At 32.4% G+C, this 6,424-nt stretch overlaps 1 non-coding gene across 1 annotated transcript; it reads left to right on the top strand.

Annotated features, from left to right (window-relative positions):
* The first annotated feature begins 1,489 nt into the window (after positions 1 to 1,489).
* Positions 1,490 to 1,595, top strand: LOC114085621 (U6 spliceosomal RNA). Its single transcript, XR_003581510.1, has one exon. It is a non-coding gene; the product is annotated as a U6 spliceosomal RNA (small nuclear RNA).
* The last annotated feature ends 4,829 nt before the right edge of the window (positions 1,596 to 6,424 follow it).

Here is a 6,424-nt window from a genome sequence, read left to right as displayed (position 1 = left end):
GTTGTTCATCTTAAATTTGTCCAAATTTAGTTTATATAGGAAATTGTGATAGACTTTGACAAAGATATTCAAAACCATCCCCTTCAGGGTATTTGCATGGCTTGCAATATGATTTTGGGTCCTTTCATTAAAAGTTGGATTCTGGTTCCCTACAAATCAAATCTGGGCTGGCCTTGTGACCTGGCTTGGCTAACTTAATTCAATGGGATTTGTCATTTGCTAGTTTTGAACAGACCTTGAGTGGCCTTGCATCCTTCTTCCTTTCACTCTCTCAAAGAGGGTGCCAAAGATCTTCACTTCATGGTATTGTAACAACCCTTATGTAGGCATTTCCACATTGGAATGGGTTTGGCCTGTATATTCTGTAGAATATAGCAGCAGTGACAGTGTCTGATATTTTAAACCAGGTCAGAAGTGCATTATTATCTTGGACCTTTGGAGCACTTACATGAGGAAGCCAGCTGCCATGTTGGAAGGACACACAAGCAGTCTCAGAGAGAATTCACCATGGGGAGCAACAAACTTGCCAGTACTAGTTTGACAGCCAGAGGGTGGAATTACCTTGGAAACAGATCTTCAAGCTTCAGTCAAGGTGAAGGATTGCTGAAGCGGCAGATAACATCTGACTGCAACCTCAGGAGAAACCCAAGCCAATACTGTCCAGCAGAGCTGCTCCTCAATTCCTGCCCCACAGAAGCTTTGGTGATTATCCTTTTAATATATTGTTTCTTGCATATTTGTTACTCAGCAATTTTGGTTGTACTAGCAACTAAGCCTGTTGGTGGTGGCAGAGGTGTTGTGTTCAAGTGTAATGCCTTGAAATATTTCTATCTTAAGAAAGAATGTAGTGTTTCCCCAGTATGAGCAAAATCTGACTCAGTTCACTTCACTTTTTTAACCCTTTCTCTTCCTTCAGTTCTTTATTAGATTGTATTTATTATAATCTAATAAATTTTATTATTTATATTGACCTGATATCTATCTACTTATCTATATCCCTTATTGTTTATCAACTTTAAATATCTTTATTCTGACTTATAAAAGAGTTTATCATTGCTACCTGAATTACATGACCCCCCAAATTCTTGTCACCTCTGATTCTTAAAATCTGTTAGTTTTATGAGTAAAACACTATTGATGTTTTAAAGCACACTATTAACTATGTACATTACATTGTGGTCCTTGAATTATTCAGTATTTTTGCAAATGAACTTTTTCCTTAATAGTTTTTATAGGAAGACATGGGTACTCAGTTGTTGTATGTTCCAAAATTTATTTTTGTTTTTAAACATGAAGGATTAGGAATAAAATTATTGAATCACATTTCTTAAAGGACTTTAAAGATATTGCTCCAGTGTTCTCTGGTATTTAATGCAACATTAAAAAAAATCTGAAATTATCCTGATTTATTTTATAACAAAAGGAAATTTAATATCTGTAATTGATGTGCCAGAGGATTGTTAACTTAATTTTTATTTTTTAAAAGATAGTGCTAGTTTTGGCAGCACATATACTAAAATTGAAATGATCTAGAGAAGATCAGTGGGGCTATTGCACAGGATGACACACAAATTCATGAGACATTTCATATCTCTAAATGAAAAAAAGTAACATTTTTAAATGCTTACCTGTGTCATGTAGTCTGTTTTACAGATGGAAATACTGAGACAAATTAAGGAAGTGTTTCAATGCCACAAAAGAAATAAGTGACTCAGTTTTTCTGAAATAGTGGCAAGGATCACAGAAAGATTGGTTCTCTAAGGTTAGAGATAGTCAGTTTAGGTTTTCTTTTTATATCATCCATTCTGAAGAACATGTAGGTTGAACCTACCTTTCCATGCCACCCTTCATTTCTTTGCATAGATTCAAGTTTTTAACAAGTATTGTTTCTCTTCTGCCTTAATAATTCCCTTATACAATTTTTATGCTATATATTTATTGGTGACAAATTCTCTCTGTTCATGTTTGAAAAAGGCTTTACTTTGCTTTGATGTTTGAAAAGTATTTTTGCTGGGTATCACATTTTTTTAGGACTTTAAAGATGCTCATTGTCTCGTATCATGCAGTTTTTTACTGTTTTTGTACCTAATGATTGTTTTTTGCTGTTTTTGTACCTAATGATTTTTTAAAATCTCTTACAGCATTTAAGATTTCCTTTTTATTACTGGTTTTCAGCATATTGCTTAAGATTCAGCTTGGTTTATTTTTTATATATTTACCTTGCTGAGGATTTCTTGAATTTTTAAATATGTTCAGAATTCTCCTTAAATAAGGAAAATTATTAGCCATTATTTCTTCAAATAAATCTTTTTTATGTCCACCTCTGTCTTTCTATTTTTCTCAGAGGCTCCAGATGATGTTTTGTTCATTTATTTTTAATTTTTTCTCTTGTGTGAGTCATATTTGATAAGTTTTTGCTATGTATTTTAACTGATGTTTTTCCCGTAACATCTAATTTGCAGTTAATTTCATCCAGTGATATTTTCATTTATATTTCTTATTCTAAAAGTTCCATGTGGCATTTATTTTACATCCTAATTTTCTTTGCTCATTGTGTTTGTTTTCCTTTTCCTCCATGAGCATATTGAACATATTTATAATAGTTATTTTAACATCCTTGATTGTTAATTTCATCATCTTTCCCATTTCTCAATATATTTGTATTGAAGAGCTTTCTCTTCATTGTTGGTCATTTCTACATCTGGTCATGAGAGAGTAAGAGATTTTATAATTAGCATTCACCCACCCAGGCTGAAGAAATACATTATTAGACTGAAGAAATATAATGAATCAAAACCCTTTAATTCTGTTTCCCATTTGCAACTATAAAGAAATAAAATGAAATCATCAAATATTTGAGAAAAAATTGAAATTGAAGATGTGTCCATATCAAAATATTGGCAAAATTAGCATCTCAGAGGGGAAAAAAACTAAATTGAAAAAAGAAAATATAACAAACAAACAAAAAAACTTTGAGCAGACAGATAAAATTAAATATCTTTAGAATAATTCAACCAATAAAAACAACCTAAAACAAAACCAAATAGATATGATAAGAAAAAAATTAATTTTAAAAGTTGGAAGTAACCACATGAAGGACAATCTCTCAATAGTATGTAGAATAGCAAGGAGATACATGGCAGATGAAAACACCAAGAATTTGAAAGACTGAACTGTTTCTTTGAGAGCATGTGCTTACTAAAAGGAGAAAAAGATGGAAATTATGGAAAGATGAAGATGAAGAATACATCCAGGAGTTTTCCTATTCAAGTTTTTCAACAATTATGAGAAAAAAATAAAGAGACTATAAGGAATATAACAAAGAATGACAGAGAAAAATATTTCTGAGTTGGGAAAATAAACAAAAGAATCTTTAAGAGCCAAACAATCCACTGAACCGACAAACACCTAGAACCACCTAATAAAATATTAAAAATCCAAGGAAAATGAATTCTGAAAACACTCAGAAAAAAATATAATAGATTAGCTAGTAACCATTCAAAAACTTTGCATTCATCTCCCTCAGGATTATTTCAGAAATTTGAAGTCTCTTCCATGTGTTATAATTTTTACTGTAACCAGACATTAGTGTAGAAAATAGGCAAACAAACCTTTTAATCATGGAAAGCAATGCTCAGTCTTCATTCATTTTCTTTTGTTCTTTCCTAGCACTGCATATTTTCTTACACACTGTAAACTTAGATACTTATAAAATTCAACTGTACTATGTTTTTTAATCAGGAGAATGTAAGTTCTATGAAGGTAAGTGCTTTTGTTTGTTCACTGATGGGTCTAATACTTATAATAGTGAAGAAAACAAAAAATAAGTTTATTATACTATTATTCATAGATCATTTATGATATCAAGTGTTGGAAACTATCTAGATGATCATCAATAGAAGAATAGTTAAATAATATATTGTATATAATGAGACTATGTATTGGTTAAATACAGTAACATCATCCTATATTATGGAATTAAAAGTCACAAACCTATCTGTAAGAATATAGGTACTAAAATATATATTTTATCTAGAACTGATAAAATGTCATGTATATAACATATTATATATATGAACTATATGATATGAACTATAATATGAACTATATGAACTATAATTGAGAGTGACAAATGGTAGGAACAGACTGGATGACATTAGAGTAGATGTAATCCAAATTTATCCATCACTCTTTTGTTTGTTCTGAATCAATAATCAATATTTATTATTGAACTATAATATATAAATAATCTATGAATTATACATATGAACTATAATTTACCCAAGTGAGATTGCATAATATATGAACTATATATGAGAACTATAATTTACCCAAATGAGATTGAAAAGTTATTGTCAATAAGTAATCAAAATGTATTTTATAAAAATTTATGTGCCATGTAATATCCTAGGAACTGAGATATAAGAGCGAGCATGAGATTGATGTGCATTCATGAGTGTGAGATAATATGCAAACATAAGTAATACAATTTCAAAAACTGCAAATCAAAAAGAAGATGGAGTAGGGCTTTGTAGTGGAGACTAAACAGGGGCATGTTGCTTGCCTTTTATAAGTTGGTCAGGAAAGTATCTCTCTTTTTTTTAAGAGAGAGAGAGAGATATTTTTAATATTTATGTATATATATTTTTAGTTTTTCGGTGGACACAACATCTTTGTTTGTATGTGGTGCTGAGGATCGAACCCGGGCCACACGCATGCCAGGTGAGCGTGCTACCGCTTGAGCCACATCCCCAGCCCAGGACAGTATCTCTTAATGAGTAATATTTTAGTTGAAACCTACATATAAGAAGGATGACAGCATAAATATTATGAAGATTTAGGGAATAAGCACTGGAAACAGAGAGAGAGGGAGAGAGGGATAGAGGATAGTCAGCAAATGCAAAACACAATGGCATGCTCAAAAGTTATAGTGAAGATCAGTCGAGTCCGGTAAGTGGAAGAGAAATGGCCTGGGAGGACAAAATAAACAGATAGGCCACGGTGCTTTTCAGCCAGGTGATTTAAACTTGGAGTTCAAGTTTATTGGAAGCCCACATAAACAGGATTTAATGAAGTCTAATTATGATCTGATTCACACTTAAAACTGACACCATGGAATGGAACATTAAGAGTAAAGTCTTAATCCAGGGGAAGGATTGTGGTCACTCCAAACTGTGTGGTGACAGTAGCCTTTTCTCTTGTCAATAACTATTCTGTGTCTATTTGTCAGTCCTTCCTTTCTCCTTTCATTCTTCTCCTCCCCATTCCCCTCTCTCTTCCTCTCTTTGTCTATGATGAGCACATATATTGTGCCCTGGTGTGGACACACAGAAATAACTACAAAATTCACATTCTAGATAAAGCTGCAGAGATCATTACAGAGTTAACACTGATTGGTAACACTACATAGTGATGCAGACAGTTGCTTTGAAAATAGTCAGAGATTTATTTCATCCTGCTTACAGTGCTATAGGGCATATTTTGAGTTCCAAGGGGGAGGTGTCTTCTTTGCAATATATCATTTATAATCCATCATAGGCACTGCAGTGGGGAGAAGAGTCTGCATTTGCTGTGTGTTCAATGGCTTGTCAAAAAGAGCTGACCTAAGAGACATCCACGATATTTGCAGAAATACTTGTTACGCTCTAAAGTGTTTTCAAATAACGGTTTTCAGGCTCAAGGTAGAATTTGAAATATACTGAAATGTTTATAAATCTCTCTCTCTCTTATAGGGGTTTTGCTATTTGTATCTGTTAGGAAATAGCTATTCCAAAGGCACAAATTTGAGAATAAATATTTGAAAGAAGAATAAAAATCTGATTTGCTAATATCCATGAAGAAAGCAGTTCAGGTTACTAAACTAGAAGTTTATATAGTGTATCTTAGAATAGTTTCTTATATTCCATAGGAGAAAAGATTTATCTGACCTATTCCATGCAAAAAGTTAAAGGAAGAAGTAGGATTTCACTTGTAATTAGATCTCTAAGCTAAACACGTTGTTAGCACTTGCTATGCATGACATTTCAGGGAATATCACACTTTGTCAGCTCATATTTGATCCACTCGTGGAGGGCCAGCTCCAATATGGCCAAAAGCTGAGGAGGGCTGATAAAGAATCACAGTACTACTATTTATAAATCCACCAGCTTATAACTTAGTATGTTTTTGTTCATTTCTCAACTGGGCTGAATTTCTTCTGAGAGAAAAGGATTACTATATGGATTAAGCTATTAGATATTAGAATTAACTATGTTTATTAGCATATAAGACAGTAGATGTCAATAAAAACAAATCCACTTAAAAGATTTACTAAACAAAAAGTACCACTTATCTATCATCCTGAGTGTATAACATAAATAAACTACTCTGTGTCTTCCAAGTAATCTAGAAATTAGTGGGAAATACCTGTGATAGTTTTAATCTG

The sequence above is a fragment of the Marmota flaviventris genome, chromosome 7 (assembly GCF_047511675.1).
Source record: "Marmota flaviventris isolate mMarFla1 chromosome 7, mMarFla1.hap1, whole genome shotgun sequence".
Taxonomy (NCBI): domain Eukaryota; kingdom Metazoa; phylum Chordata; class Mammalia; order Rodentia; family Sciuridae; genus Marmota; species Marmota flaviventris.
The sequence above is the reverse complement of the archived record's forward strand: the minus strand, read 5'-3'. Positions and strand labels throughout refer to the sequence as shown.